The sequence below is a fragment of the Mixophyes fleayi genome, chromosome 9, assembly GCF_038048845.1.
Source record: "Mixophyes fleayi isolate aMixFle1 chromosome 9, aMixFle1.hap1, whole genome shotgun sequence".
NCBI lineage: Eukaryota > Metazoa > Chordata > Amphibia > Anura > Limnodynastidae > Mixophyes > Mixophyes fleayi.
The window spans coordinates 40939463-40963748 of NC_134410.1; positions in this window are offsets into that span (position 1 = coordinate 40939463).

A 24286-nucleotide genomic window follows, 5' to 3' on the forward strand; every position below is an offset into this window, starting at 1 on the left:
TATGGAGAACTTTGTTTGCATTGTAAATGAAGGACATATATTTTCCTTACAAAACAGCCAAGTAGGTGCCTTTACATGATAAAGTGTTACTGAATCAGCAAGGATGGAGATGGGGTGTCTACCAACCCTTAATATACAAGAACTGGGGCATCTCGTCTCCTCTCTCCAACTTAGTCTTAGTGTTACTAGTTGGTCCCACTCAATGACAATAATTGCAAGATGGGAGAGCAAAAAGTGCAGCGCAGGAGCAATGGTGGTATGTTAGACTTAGCAGGAGCTACGATTCCAATAGCCTGGATCAAAATCTGTGAATAGTCAGCCATGTGAGCTTGTCCCCGCATGCAATAAGACACGGGAAAATTCGCTGCCTAATGTATCTTATCTGGTAAAGTTTGTACACAATTAACATCAGCTGTTATCATCATCTTTTAACCAGAAACTTGATGGTATGTTGTGATCATTGTTGCTGAGTTTTTGTTCACTCATCGAGCTGGGAAATGACTGCTATTTAATGCAATCCTGTGAAATATTGCAATAAATTATAATTGCTTTTACCATTACCATTTTCCACAGTGCGTCCAGGTACCCAGTCTGAGAAAATGCTGTTAAAGCCAAAGTTCATTAAAAGTCAAACTTAAAGATCCCTACAAAAATGCACTACAGACAAAGCGGGAGATTCAATTAGATGCGAGGTGTCTCCGGAATGTCCACAAGACACCTCGCGGTGGAGGTTTGACAGAAATCTCCACTCATTTTTCCTCGCATTTCATAAATGTGCGAGGAAAAACGAGCAAAGATTCTTACCATAATTGCCGAAAATGTGCACAGTGCAATGTCCATGCGCCACATTGCCAGTAGTTGAATCTCCCCCAAAGTGTAATTTATTTTTAATGCAGGCACTAAATAGGAGGGTACTAGAAGCTTTTTCCGCCTTCCAAACCACGGAACTGTCATGAACCAATTGGGAATGTCTGTGCGTGTGAGAGGGGGGGTGGTTCCGGACAACACGACCCCCCGCCTTCCGTAATTGTGCAATTAAAATACTGTTTTAAATACTTCAATATTGGCAGCCGTAAAAACTCTCTCTTTACCTAAAGGCAACTCTTGATTTAAGAAGTCATCATGAAGATTATCATGATGTAAAAGGAGACTGATGTCCAGTGGAATCATAAATAGTGATTTATTCCTCTGCATTTACAAGCCTTATCATGCTCTCTTCTTTTATAATTCTATACAAGGTTCTGGATTCCTGCAGATGTGCATATTGTAAGGTAAGTTGTAAGTGGAAATTGAAAAAAACATTCAATTTATTTCTAATGCTACCAGCACTTTAAATTTATAAGTTGGTATCTAAATGGGTATCTGTAGTGGCGCTTTGGATATTGTACTATTATACTAAAAACTTAACAAGATAATACCTTAATGTACCTAATACCCACTTAGCCACATCACTGCACATAAATGGTGTAAGTTACCTCCTGCTGAGAAAACAATGTATTATTCCCAATTAGCACCGAGGTGACCATTGTGACTAGTGAGGTGAGTGTTTTTCTAGGATTCCTAAAGGTACATTTTGTGCTAAATATTATATTAGATATAACTATGAAAGTTGCCTTAATAAGATCCCAAGAGGCTCTTTTTTGTGATTAAAGAAATATAAACAAAAACATTCTTAGCAGTTCTAATGCTTTTATTGTGTGATGGTTTCTTTTCTCAGAAACTCTTCCATATAATCTTTCTGACTTTCCACATCCCATCGTACTTTAATACTCCTACTGATAAATGAAGCAAACATTTCCTGTCCTTCATTCTAATTGCTTTGTGCAAAACAGACACGTAGGTCATTTTCTTTGATAACTGGGAATACAGTACAAAGATTTTTGATAACTCGCCTCTTGTTTCCAAATTTTAATTATTTTTATTAGATACATGCAGTATATATAAAAAAAACTTATCAGAGCATTATTAAATTACGCTCACTGTTATAATTTATCTATTAAACATGCTGCTTAAAATTCAATTTTCTCTTATCTGTAAGATGTTTTGGATTTTGCTTGATTAGTTTTCGTTGTGCTATTTCTAACTACCCAAATGTGTAGTTGTGCATCCTAATATTTTTTTGGCATCATTTTAGACTATTTTAATTATTGTACCATTAAATGTACAGCTCATTCGATATGCTCTTTGCGATATTAGAATAGATGAAAATGTCTACTTTCTATTGTATACTTTTATTTATACTTTTTATTTTCTCTATTAAATAAATATTCAAGAATATAGATGTAAATATATCAAATGCTAAGACGTTAAATTGGAATTTTGAAGAAACGGCAGCCTACACTTTCTTATGTGAAATTCTTTAGTTAGACTTGCTTACTGTATTATGAGTGCTGATGTTTCAGTAGTTCTGCATCCTTATCATTCACTTTCATGTCTGCACTTTAGTTACTTTGTTTTCGGTACTCATTCTCTCACATAAATAGAATGGTTTGATGAATGTATTCATGTCACACAATGGCAGATCAATAGGTTTCAATCCTCTAAAAGCAAAAAATGGCAGATCGATGGGATGTTGGACTTTCTGAAAGCATAAGATGCTACACTCAATTATTGTCAATTTATTCAAAGTTATAAAAAGCCATACTATTTTTCTTTACCTATGGTGAATACACAATGTTACAGCTTGTCATACTATATTTATGACATGGGCTGTTCTGACATTCACTACGTTACATATGTTAGGCACACCCTGCACTTGATTGCAGTTTCATGAGTTTGTGCAAGTGTAGGATTGTGGTTGCAACTACTTGACTGATCTCTAAAGGTGACCTCCTCTGGTTTCTCAAGTTAATTCATAAATGTTTAAAGAAAACACTGTAACATTATAAAATAGTAACACACTGAGACTTCAGGAAATATGTATTCTTTTTGTACATTATAAATCAAAACTGTAGACAGTGAATATGTCAAATAATATTTGAAATGTTTAACCATAAATTATCACTATGAACATGTGACTTATTTGAAGCAGTATAAAAAAACTATACCAATGTCAGAGCTCTGAAACCCTCTGTGTATATCGTGAGTCATACACAAAATGAAGAATAAATTTATGGACACAAGCTGCAAGAATCAAAAATTATTTAATTTTGTCATATAAACATAGTAATACACTGGTAACAGTCACACATGATCCTAAATCATCACATTCAACTAACACCCCTTAATAAAGGGCTATAGTAGCGAAGGACGCCACCATATGAAAGCTTATGAACCTGCAATGAAAATAATAAACATTAAGGATCCAAATCTCTCAAAAAGATTAAAGGAAAAAAAATGTATATACATATATATATGTATATATATATATATATATATATATATATATATATATATATATATATATTTAGCTGCCAATCCAAAGTGCTTCTTATATCATAGCATCTGGTATTATTCGCTACCTGGGTTCATTAGGAGAAAAAGTTGTGATAAAGTTCTGAAGGAATGAGAAGTGTCAGTAAATGCAACTGCAGTATCAGAATTTTGTATCCTTTTGACCATAGTATTTTTATTCTTACGTGGAAGGAGGAACGATCTGCCTAGGAACCTTTGTGATCTTGCTTGTTTTTGCCCAGGCAAAATATTTGGGTCCCATCACTCGTTCAAGGAGCAATTAGTTGGAGCCACAGGATTTTAAAATTAGAGCGGGTGTGGAATGTATACCTCTTCTCTATGCTTTCCCTGGTTCCAGTTTTTGTGAGGCTCTGGACTATGGATATTTTCCGACTTTTGAGATTATATATTGAGTAATTTGTGTTTTATATAGATATATATATATATATATATATATATATATATATATATATATATATATTTCCCTTTAATCTTCTTGAGAGATTTCAATCCTTAATGTTCATTGTTTTTTGTTTTATTGCATGTTTATAAGCTCTAATATGGTGATATCCTTCGCTGCTATAGCCTTTTATTGAGAGGTGTTATTTGAATGTGATAATTTAGGATCATGTGTGACTGTTACCAGTGTATTACTAAATTTATATGACGAAATAAATAATTTTAGATTCTTGCAGCTTGTGTCCATAAATTTATTCTTCTTTTTGTCTATAACTCACGATATATAGTGAGGGTTTCAGAGCGCTGACATTGGTATAGTGTTTCTTGTCTTTTTCTGAGAGGTTGTGGCAGTCCTTTTTTGGCAGCAGCCTGACCTCTATTAAGAATTTGGTATTTCATTGCATTTCTTTGTTGGGGATTTATATTGATTTTTTTATATATGTATTGTTATTTATCCCCTTTTTTTCATATTTTTGATGATTTCTTACCCTCTTCGCCTCATTTGTTCTGTATTTTTTTTTGTTTGAGCAGCGTCTCATTTCTGACGATCTGCTTAGTGTAAGGTAATTCTTTCATCTGGGTGAAAGTACTGCTAACCCTCAGCTCCCTTTATACAATTACTTTTTCTGGCAAGATTAAAAATGAATTGGAATTGTAAAGGCACATTGCCAGATTTAATATATTTTGGTACTCTAGCAAAGAACAAATTCCACCTAGATTATGAAGATAACGTACAGAATGTAATTGACATGAAAATAATAATTTTTTGTACTTAAATTATTTGTTTATAAAACACAAGTGCTGTTTATATATGTATATATTCCTGTGTACAATAACTGTATAATTGTTTTTATGTTGTTGTGTTTAATTGGTGAATTCATTTCAATATTAATTAGGATAATTTCTTTATAATAAAGAATAATGTGATACAGTTCAAAAATATAACAGATATTACAATACAGCTCTGACTTCCATGATCTGTATAAATGGTTGAGGCCTAATATAGTCAAAAGTGACATTTAACTTCTGTAACAATTTACATTAAGGGATACATTATCCCAGATAAAAAATACATTAAGATTATCCTTGTTTTCAAACACATGCCTGCAAGTTTGATTCTATATTGATTGACAGAAGAGATTAAGCATTTATGTCTCAGTGACTGACTTTTTTTTACTAGTAGGGTTGTATGAAGTCCCAATATCTCTGTTCTTTGTTACTCATTGTAACTATCCGAAATTGCTATAAAATGTGCTTTTTAATTCTGCTTGCAATTCAGAAGATCTTACTTCAATTTAACACCTCACCACTCCACTTCCCGTTGGCCATCTACAACCTCTGTAAGAGCAACATGCGGCACATTACAATGAGGGAAAACCAAGAAGAGTGCTTAAAAGTTAAAATGTAGTTTTTAGTGTCAGCATATAAAATGAATAGTGTCTGAAAAAAATACCAAGTACAAACTTGCCATTTTGGTTCTGCACATATCATTAATTCCCAAAATGATTCAGATTCAACTAACTGGAAACTTAATCTTTCTAAAGCTATTATATTTACTAAGTATGCATTTAAGGGCAGTGCTCTAGGATTTGCTGTACCTCTATCTAATACTTACAGCAGTAATGGTGTCAAAAACCATGTCAGTTGTCAGAGTCACATACATATTAAAGAGGACTCAGTATGAGAAATATGTTAAATTATCATTCAAAGATGTTTGATATGCAGTAACATCATGCAGGTGCTGAGGAGGATATCTGTGGTTAGAAGTGTAAATGTTGTGCAAAGCTACCTGGCCATATTATTGAGTCTACTCTGACTAGTCTACAACATACTCGCACCTGTTCCTGTTGCTTTGTGAATCTGATCCAGTCTCCAATTGACCGTGGCTGAAGATTTGGCTTCAACACTATTACTCCGAGTTATCATTGCCACTTCAAGGTATGGGATATATTAGGCAGCAATTGAACAGTCAGCTCTGGTAAATGTTTTGTTGTAAGCAGGAAAAATGTGTAAATGTAAAGATCTGAGCGACTTTGACAAGGACCAATATGTGATGGCTAGACGACTGGGTCAGAGCGTCTCCAAAACGGCAGGTGTTGTGGGGTGTTTCTGGTATGCATTGGTTAGTACCTACCAAAAGTGGTCCAAGGAAGGACAACTGTTAAACCAGAGACAGGGTCATGGGCACCCAAGGTTCATTAATGTACGTGGGGAGCAAAGGTTAGCCCGTTTGGTCCAATTTCACAAGAGAGCCACTGTAGCACAAATTGCTGAAAAAGTTAATGATGGCTATTATAGAAAGGTGTCGAGATCACACAGTGCATCAGAACTTTCTGAGAATGGGGCTGCATAGCCATAGACAGGTCAGAGTGCCCATGGTGACCCCTGCTAGAACTGGACCATGGAGCGATGGAAGTAGGCGGCCTGGTGTGATGAATCACATTTTCTATCTCCTCATATGGATGACTGGGTGTGTGTACACCGTTTACCTGGGGAAGAGATGCCATCAGTGTGCACTATGGGAAGAAAGCAAGGCTTGTGGAGGCAGTGTTATGCTCTGGGCAATGTTCTGCTGCCTTGGGTCCTGGCATTCACGTGGATGTTACTTTGACACATACCACCTACCTATACATTGATGCAGACCAAGTACAACCTTTAATGACAACAGTATTGTTTGATGATAGTGGCCTCTTTCAGCAGGAGAATGCACCCTGCCACTTAGCAAAAATTGTTCAAGAATGATTTGAGGAACATGACAAATGGTTGAGAGTGTTGACTGTGATCTGTGCTGGAAAAACAAGTTGAAGCCATAGAGGCTCCACTTCACAACTTACAGATCTTAAAGGATCTGCAACTAACAACTTGGAGTCAGACACAGCAGAACACCTTCTGAGGTTTTGGGGAGTCCATGCATTGATGTTTCCTGCTGTTTTGGTGACATGAGGGCGACCAGCACAATATTTTGCAGGTGATTTTAAAGTTGTGGCTGGCTGGTGTGTATGTATGTATATATATATATATATATATATATATATATATATATATATACATACAAGTTAACCCGTGCATGATACTCATGCATTCTAGTCAAATCGAGCTACTTAAGGTGTTAAAAAGGTTCTTGTCATGCATTTGGGCCATAGCCCAGGCCTCAACCACCAACCACTCCCCACTGTCACCCCCGGCAGCCACCAACCACTCCCAACTGTCACTTCTCCTTCAAGAAATATATATTTATATTTTTTAAATCTTTATAAACACTTTTAACAATTAACAAATTAAATTAACAAATTAAAAACATCTTAGTATACCAAATTTCAGCCCTTTCTGAATTTTTTTTTCCACACAGACTAAGAATTTAGAAGGTCAGTGTATAACTCCGCCCATCAGGTGGCGCTGCAGCTTGGTTTTATATTTTCCACACACACACAGACAGACTAACACACGCCACTAGACATTTATATTATAGATATATATATATAATTAAGGCTATTGTGACAAACGGAGTGGCTTTCCACAGGCTTCAAAAAGAGGAGTTAGGTATTTAGGTGGCAATCTGTAGAGAAAGGCTGAAAACAGAGTAACACATTTGTACCGTCCTGTACCTAAGTTAAAGAGATGTAGGTGTTGGACATATGTGTGACAAAATAATAGTAAAAAGTCTGATTTGGCTTACATAATTTAAAGTGGCTTAAGATCATCTGTATCTGCAATTAAATAGAGCACTTACAAAAAAACTCCCTTTTAAAGGCAAGTTGGGAGTGTCATCTGTCCATCAAGTTAGGGCTGTGGGAGGAATATAAACTATTTAAACCTGGATTTTTCTTTTATGCAATGTGACAGACACTAGACAGTGGCTGGTGTTTAGAGAGCTGGTCCCTGTTACTTCAGCATTAGGGTCACAAGAGAGTGTGCAACTTTATGTTATAAATTGCTTTGCCATCCTGACAATGAAAAGCAAAGTAAAAGCAAGAAGGTGTTCATGTTTGCATCACTTGAAGTGTGTTCATATCACAAGTGCCTATGCTTAGGGAAGCAAGTTTCCGCTACCCAACCCCTGTAGGCATTAACATATAGAAAGTTTTGAGAGCCCTTGTGAACTTGGCCACTTCACAGCAAAAGCAGCAAGCTCAGGTGCTACGAGTCATAGAGACACAGGAGGAAAACACCAGGCTCTTAATGGAAGAGTTAGTCTAGGTTTGAGTAAGATCAAAATGTGCCACCTGGATCCGGCTCTGCAGAAAATGTCACCATTTGATGACATAGAGCGTATCTAGTGTCCAATGAGAGAGCTGAACAATGGGCAAATTGGCCTCCTGAAGTTTGGGCTCAGAGCATGGCAACATATCTAACTGGTGAAGCTCAGTGAGCTGGATCTTGATGAGATAGAGTCGGAAACATTGGCTTGCATTTGGGTTTCTGGGCCAGGACGAGCCCAGCGCTATCACGAGTGGCGATATGACACACCAGTCAAAGCACAATTGGCTGAGCTTGCCAATTTTTTTTAAAAAAAAACCACGTCAGAATAGAGGCAGTGTAGGGACCAACATGGGACCAATGTCCATCTATGGCTTCCACAGGTCGGTGTGGCACACAGTTTCGTTAGGCAAAAGCACTATGTCCTTTCAGTATTTTGCAGAATCGTAATGGACCGGTCTACTTCCATTCAGGTTGTAAAGAAGTACTGCATAACTTCCTTTGTTTGTTTTTGTTTGCTATTTAGATCTTAGACTGACTTCCTGAATGTCTGAAAACCTTTGATATTTTTGAAGATCCCTATTGTGTGTTGTGAGGAATACGGGTGTAGGTCTGCTCTGCTCTACTAGACAAGACACTGCAGGATACGTCCAATACGCTTGAGGAATATAAACTCACAAAATAACTCACAAAGAATTTTAAAAAATTATACAAGTGATGTTCCATGTTAATAAGATAGTCATTAAAAAAAAAAAAATGTTGAAATGTTTTCTTTATTTTTTCCATTATTTCTCCTCATGAAGTACATTTATTATGATGTAATTAATGTCTACTCCACTTAAAATACATTTTTTACAGTTGCTCCTGATTGCAAGCACATGTTCTAACAATCATACATAGCTGTCATCACTAATAGTCAGTAGTTAGACAAGACCTGTAGCTGGAGTAAGAGATATGGGTAAAATATAAGGACACTTGAGATGCCCAGAGCTTGAATCAGAAGCTACTCTAGTAAACAGGTGTCTTTTCAGTAGAGATGCTCACTGACCCCCGTGTTTGGGTTTTGGTTTTGGATCTGGATTACTCTTGTGTTTTGGTTTTGGTTTTGCCAAACCGTCATTGCGTGTTTTGTTTTAGGTTTTGGTTTTGTTTTGCTATTTTGTTTAAAAATCAATGTTTTTGGGCCTAAAATAACCAAATTTAGTGCTCCACCTGTTTCTTGGATAAGTAATGTAATTGTAAAGCTAATAAATTATCCAAAAAACAGTTTAATTCCTGGTAGGCCTTCATTAATTCGACACACAAACCAGATTGTCTTCCATCTATGAATATTGGCAATGCAGCCATTGTCTTTGGATATATATTACACCCTACACTTATACTTAAATATGTAAAGAAATGGACAAAGGCAGTTTGGTTTCTGTCTCTCTCTAGGCCCCCCTCCACATGTATAAAATGCCAAAAAATTCAGCCATTATAGACTGTACAATATTAAGAGAAATGGACAAAGACAGTTTTGGGTCACTCTGTGTATGATACCCTACCCTTAAGGAGAAATTGCCCAAACAGCAGTCTTTCAAGGCGGTACGTGATATGGAAATGCCCCAAGTCCCTTTCCTCTTTGGGGGTAGATTGCACCCTACACTTACATAGAAAGTTTTAAAAAGATATTATCGTCATCATCTGGAGCTTTATCCTCACCCTCATCAGTGTGTACGTCATCATCACAGACTATCAATTCATCACCGCTTGAATGCGCCATTAGAGAACAGTCAGTGCTTGGATGTCTTTGTTGGTGAAGGCCTTCCTCGTGGAAGATGTAGTTCATTTTTATAAACATCATTTTCTCCACATTTTTGGGAAGTAACCTTCTATGGTGATCACTGACTAAGTTCCTTGCTGTACTGAACACTCGTTCAGAGTACACACTGGAGGGTGGGCAGCTTAAGTATTGCAAAGCAAGTTTGTACATGGGTTTCCAAATTGCCTGCTTTTCTTCCCAGTAAGGAAAGGGACTGTCTGACATTTCCATATCAATTACCTCTTGAAAATAATCGTCCACCATCCTTTGCATGTTGATACTCATATTGGATGGAGTTATGGGCAAGGTCACACATTTTTTAGAAAAATCCAGATGTTAAACTGTTCTGGTCTTCCCTGCTTCTTTTTTGAAAATTCAATTTTTTACGAGCAGCAGCTGCTTGAGAAACTGAAGGAGGACACGTTGGCAAGCCATGGCCCAGTTCAGGGGACATCTTTCTGAGCAATAGCTCCTTGCAAAAGTTTACATCTTGTTCATTTTGAAGCAAAGACTCAATGTAGGTCTTAAACCTTGGCACTGTGGCCAAAACGTACTGATCCGAGTTCAAGATCTTAATTACTCGAGGATCATTGTGAAGCGAATTAAGTACTTGATCGACAAGGCCAACATACTTTGCTGAATTGCTTGCTTTCATCTCCTCCTTCAGTTTCTCAAGCTGCTTTTCCAATAGTCTAATTAAAGGAATGACTTGGCTCAAAACTAGCACAATCTGCACTCACTTCACACGTCACAACTTCAAATGGTTTCAGCACCTTGCACAGGACTGAAAGGATTCCCCACTGTGCAAGAGTGAAATACATCCCCCCTCCTTTCCCAATGTCATGGCTTGTGCAATATGCTTGGATGGCTCTGCGCTGTTCCTCCATCCTCTGAAGCATGTACAGGGTGGAATTCCACCTAGTTACCACCTCTTGCTTAAGTTGGTGGCATGGCAAGTTAAACTGCTCTTGGAGCTGCTGTAATCTCCTACATGCTGTGGCAGAATGCCTGAAATGGCCTGAAATTTTACGGGCCACCGAAAGCATCTCCTGCACCTCAAGGTTATTTCGTAGGAAGCTCTGCTCTACCAATTTGTTGGTGTGAGCAAAACAGGGAATATGTTGGAAATCACCCAGCTGTAATGCTCGCACTATATTGTTGGCGTTATCAGAAATGACATACCCTGGGGAGAGTCCGAGTGGTATAAGCCATGCATCAATCACATCTCTTGGTTTGCGTAACAAATTGTCAGCCGTATGCCTGTTAGTGAAGCCGGTGATACAAAGAGTGGCCTGCCTGTGAGAAATGTTACGTAGTGGTGTACATGCTGCTGCTGTTCCTGCTGGTGAAGGTGAATGACCAACCTAGTGGGCTGTCACAGTCATATAGTCTTTGTTTTGGCCACTTCCACTTGTCCACATATCTGTGGTTAAGTGGACAGTGGGCAGAATGGCATTTTTCTGCGCAATCTCTACATTTTTACACACTTTTTGGTAGAGTTGTGGAATAGCTTTACGGGAAAAATGGTGTCGCGATGGAATTCTGTAACGCGGACATAAAACCTCAATTAACTGTGAAAAACCAGCTGCATTTATTGTGGATATTGGACGCAGATCTAACACTAACACGGCAGCCATGGCGTCTGTGATTCGCTTGGCGACTGGGTGACTGCTGTCATATTTGCTTCCCCTAGCAAATGATTGTTTCACAGTTAATTGTTGAAATGTAGGACTGCTCTTTTTCTTGCCCTTCCTCTGGGCTGACGATTCACCCCCAGCAGTAGCAACAGCAGCAGTAGCAGTGGGAATAACGCTTTCTTCAGAGGAATCAATAATAGTGCAGAAGTCATCCAGCCTTAATAAGTGGGATGCAGGGCTAACTCCAAGCGCTACTGAGGATATTAATGAGGATGCTGTGGTGGGTGTATTTTGTAGTCATTGGGATGTAGGTGAGCGGAGGGTCCTAGCTGATGATGGAGTGCTTGTAATTTTTTTGGAAGAACTTTCAGCTTTCCCCAACACTTTGCCATGAGCTCTCGTCAAATGGCGTAACATAGACGAGGTTCCAAGATGGTTAAGGTCCCTCCCTCGACTGACTGTGGCTTGACATACACTACAAATGGCTATACAGTTGTTGTCTGGATTGGGGTAGAAATAATTTTACACATAAGAAGTATATTTTTTGTTTTATGGCCTGGCATGACAATGGCCTTTTTCTTGTCACGTGCCAGAACTGCTGCCACTGGTGCAGGACTTACACAAACAACCTCATCCTCATCAACATCCTCATTAGCTCCCTCGTTGCCTACACAAATCTCCCCCTCATCCTCTTCTATTTCCATAGTAGCATCCTCAATTTGTGTATCACCGGCTACACTCGGGCTGTTCAGGCACACATCAGCAGAACTGCTGAAAGGGTCCCTCTTTATGGGTACACTAACAGAATGCGCACGATTAGACATCCCACTGTTGGATGGACTCTCCACAGGGATTGCTGTCATTTGTGATTCAGAGCAAACATTATCCTCTAATGCCTTACTGTTATCCTGCAGCTCGGCTTTGACGCGTAATAGTAGTTGTACACCACTTGTAGGCTCGGTAACATTTTTTGATCTGCCACTAATAGAGAAAGGTGAAGGTCTCATTCTCTCTTTGCCACTGCGTGTATAGATATGCATGTTGGCAATTTTTTGCTTTACTGGAGAAATGGTGTCGCGATGGAATTCTGTAACGCGGACACAAAACCTCAATTAACTGTGAAAATCCAGCTGCGTTTATTGTGGAGATTGGACGCAGATCTAACACTAACAATGCAGCCATGGCGTCTGTGATTCGCTTGGTAACTGGGTGACTGCTGTCAGATTTGCTTCCCCTCGCAAATGATTGTTTCACAGTTAATTGCTGAAATGTAGGACTGCTCAATTTCTTGACCTGCCTCTGGGATGACGATTCACCCCCAGCAGCAGCAACAGCAGCAGCAGTGGGACTAACGCTTTCTTCAGAGGAATCAATAGTAGTGCAGGAGTCATCCAGGCTTAAGTGGGATGCCGGTCTAACTCCGAGCGCTACTGAGGATATTGATGAGGATGGTGTGGTGGGTGTATTTTGTAGCCGTCGGGATGTCGGAAGAACTTTCAGCCTTTCCCAACACTTTGCCATGAACTCTGGTAGATAGACGAGGTTCCAAGATGGTTAAGGTCCCTCCCTCGACTGACTGTGGCTTGACATACACTACAAATAGCTATACAATTGTTGTCTGGATTTGGGTAGAAATAATTCCACACATAAGAAGTGGATTTTTTTGTTTTATGCCCAGGCATGACAATGGCCTTTTTCTTGTCACGTGCCAGAACTGCTGCCACTGGTGCAGGACTTACACAAACAACTTCATCCTCATCAACATCCTCATTAGCGCCCTCGTCGCCTACACAAATCTCCCCCTCATCCTCTTCTAATTCCAAAGTGGCATCCTTAATTTGGGTATCACCGGCTACACTCGGGCTATTAAGGCACACATCAGCAGAATGCTCACGATTAGACATCCCACTGTTGGATGGACTCTCCACAGGGATTGTTGTCATTTGTGAATCAGAGCAAACATTCTCCTCTAATGCCTTACTGTTATCTTGCAGCTCGGCTTTGACGCGTAACAGTAGTTGTGCACCAATTGTAGGCTGGGTAACTTTTTGGGATCTGCCACTAATAGCCAAAGGTGAAGGTCTCATTCTCTCTTTGCCACTGCGTGTGTAGAATGGCATGTTTGCAATTTTTTTTTTTATCAGCACTTAACTTTTGTTCAGTAACACTTCTTTTTCGCTCCAATACAGTAATTTTTTTTTGGTTTTTGTTTTTTGCACTGATTTGCAAACACTCTGTTATTTGACATCGCCTTGGCCAGATGACGTACTGGGAACACTAACATCAGGACTGGTGACAGAACCTGGTTGCTCATTCTGATCATATGTGGACTACTTTGAATCCATTCTGAGTGCAAAGCACTTGTAGTGGTAAAAATTAGTTGGTAGATACTGCTGACAGATATGACTTTTGACCACCAGAAATATTTATGCACAATTATGGGGGACACCCCAAAAGCACTGAGGTGTGCTAAAAATTAGTAGATACTGCTGACAGATATGACTTTTGACAGCCAGAAATATTTATGCACAATTATGGGGGACACCCCAAAAGCACTGTGAAGTGGCAAATATAAAAAAAAAATAAACCTCTATCCTCCTTTCTTCTCTAGCGATTTTTGTTAGAGCAATTGCAAGAAGAATATTGGATTCTCTGTCCCTGCTCTAATCAGCCTGTGACTACACCCTGCGCTCTCCCTCTGTCAAATGGCGATGGATTGCTGTGGAGGCATGTATTTATAATGTTGAAGTATCGCGAGAACTGAGCCCCGAGAGCCGACGATGTCACGATGACGTTCGGCCTCGATTTGGATTCGGAGCGGGCGGGAGAGTACCGAGCTACTCAGCTCGGTACTCGGATAGGCAAAGTTCAGGTGGGTTCGGTTTTCGGGGAACCAAACCCGCCCATCTCTAATTATTATTATTATTATTATTATTATTATTATCATTATTATTATTATCGTAGATTTTTAAGGCACCACAGTGCTCCACAGCGCCATACAGTAGGGAAGACAAGGACATACATAAAACAAGACATCTGTAAAACAAGAACAGAGAAGGCAGACAAAATGAATGGAGACATAAAAACAAAGGGTATGGAGAACTCTGCTCAATAGAGAGCTTACATTCTAAAGGGAAGAGGGTACAGCTGAAACAAGAGGAGCGAGTGTGGCTCAGAGTGGAGATTGGGATAGTGGATTAGTGTGAATTGTGTTATCGAGGATAAGGTCACCACTAAAAAGGAGATGGGTTTTCAAAGAACATCTAAAGATTTGAAGGCTGTGGGAAAGTCTGTTTGAGCGTGGTAGGAAATTCCATAAGTAGGAAGCAGCACAGGAGAAGTCTTGAAGGCTTGAGTGAGAGGTGGTTATCAGAGACGAGACAAGGCACAGATCATAGGTAATACCACTGACAACCTGTTTGAAAAACTAAGGGGTGTCATTGCAACATGGCTTATCCTGCTTGGACTCTCCTGAGGATATGGGATTAACGTCATCAATATTGTTGGAGCATTACAGCGGGGGGAATTCCATCACATTTACTGTTTTGCTCACACAATCAACTTGGTGGTTTAGCACTTTTTCAAAAATCACAATGCAGAAGATGCTGTCTGTGTCCCAAAATATTTAGGGTCATTTTTAGGAGCCTTCAACAGCATACAGGTGAATGTAGCAGCTGCAAGAAGAGTAAACTTTAGGTGGAATGTATTTTAGTCCAGCGAAGTAGTCACCTGAGAAGAGAATGCAGAGATCATTAGCTTGAGTCAAGCGATTCCCCTAATTAGACTTTTTGAGAAGCAGTTAGAGAAATTGAAGGACAAAATGAAACAAGCCAAATCAGCTAACTATATTGGAATTGAAGATTAATTACTTTACTCGCTTCGCCAGGATCCTAAAGTTATCAATATCTTGAAACTGGATCCCTACATTTTGCCAACTGTGCTTGATCCTAGGTTTAAGAGCTATATCTTCTCTTTCTTTCCAGCTAATCCAGTTTTCAAGAGATGCAATGAGTTTCTGGTCAGCAGGCTGACAACTCAAGTGGTACATGACACAACAACGTTTCCTCCTTCAGTTTCTCTGGCAACTGCTTCTAGGAAAAACACTAAGCTTTCCCAATACACCCAGTGGTGATTCAGATGAGTCAGCACAGCATTTTGACATTTGGTCAGGTCTAAAAGAATTGTCCAAAAATCGTGACAGCTCAGCCATAAAATGAACAACAAATTATATGAGGAAGTCCATTTCCGGCAATAACTTCTGTGATGGTGGATTCCAGCGGGGATGCATTAGTATTGTTTGAGGATGATGTAAAACTGATGGGGTTGATTATGATGATAGTGTGAATGGCAGGTGCTGAAATCTAGCTGAGAGAAGGGAGCTAGCTGATGCTGGTATGCTTGGTAATATTTTGAGTAGACTGGTATCTTGGTAATTTTATCTTTTTCTACAGTAAACTTTCACCTTTATTAAAGAAGCTATTGTTTCTTGATAAAGGTATTATTATTATCGGTTATTTGTAAGGCGCCACAAGGTTTCCGCAGCGCCGTACATGGTACAAACAGTAGACTATACAGGGTAAAACATTACAGAACAATAAACACAAAGTACCTGACTTAAAACTAGGGATGTGCACCGGCCACTTTTGGTGTCTCGTGTTTTGTGTTTTGGATTCGGATTTGCTTGAGGTTTTGGGTTTGGATTTGTTTCGCAAAACACATGATGAAAGGTTTTGGTTCGGATTTAAGGTTTTGGATTCGGATTTATTTTGAAAAAAACATAAAAAGTGTTAAAATCAAGTTTTTTGGTTTATTTTCACTCCTACGCTATTATTAACCTTAATAACAGTCAAAAACAATCATTTCCACTAATTCCCAGTCTATTCTGCAGAATCAGTGAACTTTGTAATATTGCAGTACCAATGGACTTATACTGCAGGATTGTTTTTGGATATTTTTTTTTCATTTTTTTTTTTTCTAATTATTTTTTTTTTATAACTTTTGTTAAAATTTTTCGTGCTGTGCTGTGCTGTGCTGTGTCCTTCTAAGGGCATTGTTATTTCCCCAGCACAGCACAGCACAGCACAAGATATAGCAGGACAGAGGACCACCTAACACAACCTCCCTCTACCCTGATCAATGCCCGAGTGAAGATGGCGGCGGCTAGCAGGGAATTTATAGGATCCGAGTATCGCGAGATCCGACAGCGGGATTATGACTCAGAGCGCCGATTTCAGTTTTGCAATTGGCGGGAATACCCGGATCTGTCTCGGATCCGACTCGGATCGGCAACGTTCGGGTGGGCTCGGATTTCAGATATCCGAGCCCGCTCATCTCTACTTAAAACCACTATGCACTTGAACATAAGCTTTAGCTCATGAGGTAGACAGATTAATATCACCATGACTGAGACTGGAGAGTTACAAGAACAATGCCACCCCTCCTGTTTCTGAGTGAGCTATGGTACAGTAAGATGTAACTGCAGATTTAGACCAAGCCTGCCAGCCCTATTATTTCTATTCAGCAATGACATTTAGTAATGGAGCAATGGAGCTCTCCTCTTTGTCTGTAACCTATATAATACCATACAATATGACGGCTAATTTAGAAAACCAAGCGTGCCAGCCCTATTATTTGTATTTCAGCAATGACAATTAGCAATGGAGCAAGGGAGCTGTCCTCTTTGTGTTTAACCTATATAACACTGTACAATTTGACTCCTAATTCAGAAGACAAAGCCTGTCAGCCCTAGTATTTGTATTTCAGCAATGACAATTAGCAATGGAGGAATGGAGCTCTCCTCTTTGTGTGTAACCTATATAACACCATACAATTTGACTGCAAATTCAGAAGTCCAAGCCTGCCAGCTCTAGTATTTGTATTTCAGAAATGACAATTAGCAATGGAGCTATCCTCTTTGTGTGCAATGTATATAACACCGTACAATTTGAATGCAGATATACACCAAGTCTGCCAGTCCTAGTATTTGTATTTCAGCAATGACAATTAGCAATGGAGCTCTCCTCTTTGTTTGCAATCTATATAACATCGTACAATTTGACTGCAGATTTACACCAAGCCTGCCAGCCCTAGTATTTGTATTTCAGCAATGATAGCAATGGAGCAATGGAGCTCTCCTCATTGTGTGTTACCTATATAGCACTGTACAATTTGACTGCAGATTTACACTAAGCCTACCAGCCCCAGTATTTGTATTTCAGCAATGACAATTAGCAATGAAGGTCTCCTCTTTGTGTGTAACGTATATAACATCGAACAATTTGACTGCAGATTTACACCAAGCCTGTCAGCCTTAGTAATTGTATTTCATCATGACAATTAGCAATGGAGTAATGGAGCTCTCTTCTTTGTGTGTAACCTATATAACATTGTACAAGTTGACTGCAGGTTTACACCAAGCCTGCCAGCCCTAGTATCCTAGTATTTGTATTTCAGCAATGATAATTAGCAATGGAACATTGGAGCTCTCCTCTTTGTGTGTTACCTATATAGCACAGTACAATGTGACTGCAGATTTACACCAAGCCTGCCAGCCCTAGTATCCTAGTATTTGTATTTCAGCAATGACAATTAGCAATGGAGCAATGGAGCTCTCCTCTTTGTGTGCTACCTATATAACACTGTACATTATGAAACTGCAGATTTAGAAAACCAAGCCTGCCAGACCTAGTAATTCTATTTCAGCAATGAAGCTCTCCTGAATGTCACTGTAGACTTTGAAGAACACTGCTACCCCCTCCTCTTTCTATTCTACATATGACGCTGCCCAACTGCTCTACAGACTGTGCTACCCCTTCTGTGTCCCTCTGTGAAATGGCGCTAGATTGCCATGGAGGGCGGGTACTTATAGAATGTACTTATGGGCAGCACGGTGGCATAGTGGTGAGCACTTCTGCCTTACAGCACTGCGGTCATGGGTTCAATTCCCGACCATGGCCTTATCTGTGTGGCGTTTGTATGCTCTCCCCGTGTTTGTGTGGGTTTCCTCCGGGTGCTCCGGTTTTCTCCCACACCCCAAAAACATACTGTTAGGTTAATTGGCTGCTAACAAATTTACCCTAGTCTGTCTGTGTGTGTGTGTTAGAGAATTTAGACTGTAAGCCCCAATGGGGCAGGGACGGATGTGAATGAGTTCTCTGTACAGCACTGCGGAATTAGTGGCGCTATATAAATAAATGGTGATGATGATGATAGAATCCAAAACTCGCGAGATCCGACGACATAATGATGTTTTGCCTCGTTTTCAATTCCGAAAAAGCGCGAAAGTACCGAATCGGTTCGGCTTGGTACTCGGATCTGCTAAGTTCGGGTCTGTTCGGATCTCGGGGAAACCGAGCCTGAGCATCTCTAATTCTAACATGGTTTGTCCAGGTGCAAATTTGCATCTTGTTTTTCCTTTGCTCCTAACTCAAAATCAGGTCCTTAGAGACTATTTTAGGTTTAACGATTGTCTACAGATATTTCCTTTGATGCCGCCCAACCTAGTTTTCACTAGGGGTGTGCACCGGCCACTCTTAGTGTTTTGGGCTTTGGGTTCTGATTAGCTTGAGGTTTTGAGTTCTTATTTGTTTTGCCAAAACACCCGACGAAAGGTTTTGGTTCTGATTTACGGTTTTGGGTTCTGATTTGTTTTTAAAAAAGCATAAAAAGTGCTTAAATCCAGTTTTGTTTTTTGTTTTTTTTCACTCCTACGCTATTATTAACCTCAATAACATTCAATAACAATCATTTCCACTAATTTCCAGTCTATTCTGAACACCTCACACCTCACAATATTGTTTTTAGGCCAAAAGGTTGCACCGAGGTAGCTGGATGTCTAAGCTAAGCGACACAAGTGGGCGGCACAAACACGTGGCCCATTGTAGGTGGCTGTGTAGGCTTGAATGGCCTTTTTCTGCTCCTCCATCCTCTGCAGCATATAGAGGGTGGAGTTCAAGCACGTCACTACCTCTTGTTTTTGTTGATAGCAGGGCATGTTCTTGCTTTTTTGATGTAGCAGGAACAGTGAACATTGTTTATTATTTGATACTAAGATTTCTGGACTGCGTAGTGAAGTGGCCCCGGTACCCAATTCGGTACCGGGGCCACAATATCTCCTTCAACTGTCTAAATTCCACTGCACAGATGGCGGACACCAGATGCAAGTCTAACACCAACATAGCTGTTAAGGCCGCAGTTATCCGCTTTGCCATAGGATGACTACTGTCATACTTCGTGCTCATGGCAAACGACTGTTGGACGGTCACATAATGCCAAAAAAAGAGTTGCAAGATGGAATTCTCCTTGGGCCTTCCCACCCACCCTGATGTTGTTGAAATAGGATATGCGCACTTTTACAAACCAATAATTTCAGCGAAAGGGCCTACCAAACTGTGGCTGAAATGATTGGTTTGTTTGGGCCCCCACACAAAAAAAGCTATTCATCTCTCCCTGTACAAACTAAACTGGCTCTACTGAGGCAAGATGTCGTCCTCATCCTCATCCTCTGATTCCTCGCCCCCTTCAGTGTGTACTTCCTCATCCTCACACATTATCAATTCGTCCCCGCTGGACTCCACAACTACAGGTGCCTCTGTAGTATCTGGAGGCCAGTGCTGTACTTGATTGAGGAATTGATAATTCATTTTTATGAACATCGTTTTTTCAACGTTTTGCGGAAGCAACCTCCTTCGCCGCTCACTGACCAGGTTTCCCGCACCACTAAAAACTCTTTCGGAGTACACACTGGAGGGGGGACAACTCAGATAAAATAGAGCCAGTTTGTACAGGGGCTTCCAAACTGCCGTGTTTTCCTGTCAGTAAGAATATGGACTGTCTGACATGTCTACTTGGATGGTGTCAGCAAAGTAATCCTCCACCATTTTCTTAATTGTGACAGCATCCAATGCAGCGACAGTAGACATGTCTGCAATGGTTGGCAGGTCCTTCAGTCCGGACCAGATGTTCTCAGCATCCCCGCCAGCAGGTCTTTTAGGAAAACTGAGCTTTTTCCTCGCAGCCACAGGTGTTGAAGAAAATGAAGGAGGAGCTGTTGGCATGTCACGGCCCTCTTCAGAGGACAATCTCCTGACCAGCAGGTCTTTGCACCGCTGTAGACTTGTGTCCGCCGGAAACAGAGACACAACATACGCTTTAAACCGAGGATTTAGCACAGTGGCCAGAATGTATTCCTCTGACTTTAAAAGAGTGACCACCCTCGGATCCTGGCAAAGCATACGAAGGGCTTTATCCACAAGAGCTACATGCTTTGTTGAATCGCAATGCTTTAACAGCTCCTCCCTCACTTTCTCCAGCTGCTTCTGCAACAAACTGATCAGGGGAATCGAATCACCTGACTCAAGCTGGCAGTGTCGGAACTGACTTCTCGTGTGGCAAGTTCAAACGGCTGCAGAACCTTGCACAACACGGAAATCAGTCTCCACTGCGCTTGACTCAGGCGCATCCCCACTCCTTTGCCTATGTCGTAGGTGGCTGTGTAGGCTTGAATGGCCTTTTGCTGCTCCTCCATCCTCTGCAGCGTATAGAGGGTGGAGTTCCAGCACGTCACAACCTCTTGTTTGAGGTGATGGCAGGGCAGGTTCAGACTTTTTTGATGTTGCTCGAGTCTGCGGTAGGCACTGGCAGAATGCCGAAAGTGTCCAGCAATTTTGCGGGCCACCACAAGCATCTCCTGCACACCCCTGTCACTCTTCAGGTAATGCTGCACCACCAAATTAACGGTGTGGGCAAAACATGGGACGTGCTGGAAATTGCCCATATGTAATGCCCGCACAATGTTACTGGCGTTGTCTGACACCACAAATCCCCAGGAGAGTCTAAGTGGGGTAAACCACTGCGAGATTATTTCCCTCAGTTTCTCTAAGAGGTTGTCAGCGTTCTGCCTCTTATTAAAACCGGTGATACACAACGTTGCCTGCCTTGGCACGAGCAGCCATTGTGGAGATGCTGCTACTGATGCAGCTGCTGCTGTTGCTGCGGAAGGCGATGCATCTACCCAGTGGGCTGTCACAGTCATATAGTCTTTCGTTTGCCCAGAACCACTTGTCCACATGTCCGTGGTTAAGTGGACAGTGGGTACAACCGCATTTTTCAGAGCACTGAGGACACTTGTTCGTTTTTCTCTGTACATCCCGGGTATCGTCTGACTAGTGAAGTGGAATCTCGACGGGATTTGGTACCGGGGACACAATACCTCCATCAACCGTCTAAATCCCACTCCACTGATGGCGGACACCGGACGCACGTCTAACACCAACATAGCTGTTACAGCCGCAGTTATCCGCTTTGCAATAGGGTGACTACTGTCGTACTTTGTGCTCATGGCAAACGATTGTTGGACGGTCAACTGTTTGGTGAAAGACGTAGCGTTCTTACGACTTCCCCTCTGGGAAGTCACCGACTACCAGCAGCAGCAGCAGCAGCAGTGGCAGTAGTAGGCGTACCGCTGCAGGATTCCTCGGATGAATCCCGGATTGAAGAGGACTCAGTCTGGCTGGTGACATGGCCTGCAGGACTAAATCTGATGGAGATCGTGGAGGAAGTTGACGAGGAGGGTGTTGGTGGTGTGTATCTAACAGGACCAAGGGATTTAGGTGTCCCTTGACTGATGACGGTCCTAGCCCCAGTTCCTGAACTAATCACTGAACTATGAAGGTTATTCAGGTGACGTATAAGGGAGGATGTCCCTAGGTGGCCAAGATCCTTACCCCTGCTTATTTGAGCTATACATAAGCTACATATGGCCATACATTTGTTGTCCGGATTGGGATAAAAATAACTCCAGACCGAAGAGGTGCATTTCTTGGTCTTCTGTCCAGGCATGACAATGGGCTTTTTCATCCCATGGACCACAACTGATTCCCCCCCTGGTGCCTCATTTAAGATAACCACATCAGCATCCTCCTCGTCAAGTTCCTCCTCAGCGCCAGCTACATCAATATCCTCCTCCCGGTGTACAACATTGACACCTTGATTATCCAAATCTGGATCTACACTGTGGGTGATCCTTCCAGCATATGCAGAGGGTGTGCTGCAAATGGTGGAAGGAGCCACCTCTTCCCGTACAGTGGGGGGAAAGTCAGGCTTCACAACCACCAACACCCTTGGACTAGCCTTGGGGAGTTGTGATGTCATCTGTTTAGAAGGCAAAGTTGTTTTCTGTGTTGTTGCTGACAGCATAACTCTCTTAAATTTTTTGGATGGGGGAGGAGGGCTTAGATTCTTGGGTGAAGCTGAACCACTAGTCCTGAACACGGGCCAGGGCCTAAGCCATTCCTTGCCACTCCGTGTCGTAAATGGCATATTGACAAGTTTTTGTTTCTCCTCAGATGTTTTTAATTTCCTTTTTTTGGTAATTTTTGTGAACTTTGGGTTTTTGGATTTTACATGCCCTCTACTAGAAGATTGGGCATCGGCCTTGGCAGACGACGTTGATGGCATTTCATCATCTATGTTATGACTAGTGGCAGCAGGTTCAGCATTAGAAGGAAGTGGGTTTTGATCTTTCCCTACTTTATACTCCAAATTTTGGTACTCCATTATATGCAGCACACGTTGTATTACAGTACTATTTTTTTAATACTGCTGGAACAGTGAACAATTTTTTTATAGATTGCAGTATTAATGTTTCTGGACTGCAAGAACAGTGAACAATTTTTTATCGATTGCTTTACTAGGTTTATTGACTGCAAGAACAGTGAACAATTTTTTATAGATTGCAGTATTAATGTTTATGGACTGCAAGAACAGTGAACAATTTTTTATAGATTGCAGTACTAATGTTTCTGTACTGCAAGAATATATAGCACTAGAATTTTTTTATACTTTTTAAATTATTTTTTTAAAATTATTTTTGAATAATTTTTTTATTCTATTTTTTTTTTTTTAAGATTTTTTAATACTTTTAAAATAACTATGCACTTAGCAGAACAAAGCACAGGACAAAAGCACCACTGTACTCAGCAGCACAGAGCACAGGACAAAAGCACCACTGGACTCAGCAAGGACAGAGCACCACTACCCTACACACCCTCTCTCTTCCCTGATGTCAGGCGAAATGAAGATGGCGTCCGCAAGGTGAGAATTTATGACATCCGAGTATCGCGAGATCCGACGCGAGACTTGGATGTCATAGCCTCATTTCGGATTCCTTTGGTGGCCGGAAGTACCCGAACAGTGCTCGGATCCCGTCTGATCCGCACTGTTCGGGTGGGCTCGGATTAGCGGAATCTGAGCCCGCTCATCCTTAGTTTTCACATGATCTTGGAAATGGTGAAAATCAGGCATCTGTTTCAATGGGGGTGTTTTTTGTCATCCATAAAGCAATTGGCCAAAGTAAAGAATGTAATTCATGTAATCCAATGTAATCCTTAAACATGCATTGGCCAATGTAAAGAATACAAATGTGACACCTCCTTACTTTCATGATTATTTAAGAATAAGAGCAAATGATGCTGAAACAGGGTTTATATTAGGAGAAAAAAAAAAGTTGTAATTCACTAAAAGGATATTTACCCAATTTGCTTTGTCATCCTGTAGGCATGAATGTAAATGTTTTTATGATCTACCTTCAGATTTGGAGACAGTGAATTTAATTACACACTGGAGGGATATGTGAGTAGTCCTGCTTCCTCCCCTTTCTCCTTTTCCTTCCACCTTCTTCACCTCTTGAGAAATGTCTGGTATAATACAGAACTTTTATCTGCAGTCAGGGAGGGAATTGCTGGAGCTTAAGGTGTGAGTGAGAATTTGTAACAATCAAGAGGAGATGGGCTTATCTGGA